Genomic DNA, 2087 nt, shown 5'->3' with positions numbered 1-2087 from the left:
GGATATATATAAAGGGAAATTTAGCAGACAGATATTTTGACCCATAATCCTTATAAGCACCCCAGAAATGGTTACCCACTCCTCAATTGGTTGAGCCAACAGTTTATATATACGTACACGGCTGGACTTTTAGGTTTAGTTATGTAAGCTGAATTGTCTTTCTACAGACATATTTGGAAGAGAACCGAAAGTTTTTTTTAACTAGAAGTATCAAAACAACTGGGAGTCATTTTGATCCTTTTCTATATGAAGACAACAGCTAGTTAATGACCAAAAGGCACAGTCAGGGCATTCTGGGACATTTGTACCGTGGGGCCTTTATGTACTGCTATGGTTGCAAAGCAGTTTGGAACAAATGGCATTGATGAGCCAAACTGTCTCTGAATTACGTGAACAGGAGAAATCAGAAGAGTTGTCATATACTCTTACTCTAAAAAAATGTCAGTTTGAAAGAGAAAACGTGCCAAATTTTCCCTGGAGCCAGATAGCACAATCAAATAAAGCTAAATACCAATTTAATGTAATTCATGAGATTTTTAGTTAGGAATTATTTTCCTAAATATTTAATCACCATTCAGTTTAAGCTCACAATAGGCAGATGAATACACTTAATCTGTTATGATTATAGTCTGTTTGAGCTGCTGAACTGCTTAGAAAATGAGACTTTTTTTAGTAGACAAAAGAGATGCCTATGACACAAATACGAACCTTTCCTAAACCATTTTATCCATAGCGTTCAACTTTGCCTTAGATGGCTCTCCCTATGAAAGGCTGACAATTAATCATCATTCCACATAAGTCCACATTTACCTTACAGGGCAATAGATTGCTCATGCAAAGGAAAAACAAATTAGGCATGTGTAAAGTAATTGGTACTAAGAAGTAACAACTAAACTCATTTAATGATACCCTTTTCCTCATAAACTGATAATTGTAGTCTAGGTGTTTTTCATTTGCAGTTTTAAATTAGTCAAAACATTAATGTTTTCTAATGTAATTTCCTAGGGATGCATTATTGCTGTTGTTTTTTTTTTTTTTTCAAAGGATGGATCATCTTAATGCTGAGGAGAACACAAAGTAGGCTATACAAAAAGTATGCACCTCGTGACCACAAGATATGGGATGTTGAGCTTGCCACAGCACAATAATTGGCCATTACTGTCTATCAGTGGGAAAGAGTAGGGATGGAAAAGGGGAGGCTCACAGTCAGTGTTGACGAGGGTCAGGCAAACCTAAGAAAACAACCCTTGCAGAAGCTGAGGTCAGCCTAAACTGGACTTCCAAAATCAAATGAAATATAGAAGTTCAAGGACACATTCTTTGAAATTAATTGATAGCCTTGAAAATATTTTTGCCAATCAGTTCTAGCAGCATATTTTATATAGTTTTGGCATCTCTATAGATATATATTGAAAATCAATCTTTATCCGTAAATGCGAAACAAAACTTCAAATCTCCATTGTTACATTTCAGATGACAGATGGACTAAACAATTCAAAAAGCAATTAATCTATTAGGAAGTGCAGAAGCACCAAAATCATTATCAAACCAAGGTCCCTTACTTGGTGATATTATTTTCCACATTATGAATATTTGGATCCAGTAGATAAATAAAGCATTCTAAAAATAAATAAGGATCATATGTTGACTTAATGGATACCTCAAAATTCCCCAGAGGTATAATCATGGAATCAATTCTAGTGTAAAATCAAAGATAGAAAACCATTACTCATTTTCTTCTTAAACAAAATAATATCCATACATATGGTAGAAAGATTTATTGAGATTTCTTTCAAAACTATTATTGCAACTCAGATTTTTAAAAGTTTAATTAGTTTAGTTAGTATTTTATAGATCAGCATCCTTGAAGAGAATTTGCAGTTAGCCCTGTTCAAAGGTTGAAGTGGCACCAACTGATAGGAGAAAGCTTCTTGTTGAAGGAATTAAAACTACAGCAAGTTTATTTTTTTTGTTTCTGTATATGAGTAATAAATGCTCATTATAAAAGTATGTAAGTAATACATGCTCATTACATAAAAAATTATTGAGCGGAAAATAAAAAACCATTAAATCTTACTAATGTTACT

Source organism: Hipposideros armiger, unplaced genomic scaffold (genome assembly GCF_001890085.2).
Source record: "Hipposideros armiger isolate ML-2016 unplaced genomic scaffold, ASM189008v1 scaffold_680, whole genome shotgun sequence".
Taxonomy (NCBI): Eukaryota; Metazoa; Chordata; class Mammalia; order Chiroptera; family Hipposideridae; genus Hipposideros; species Hipposideros armiger.
Note: the sequence above shows the minus strand (reverse complement) of the source record.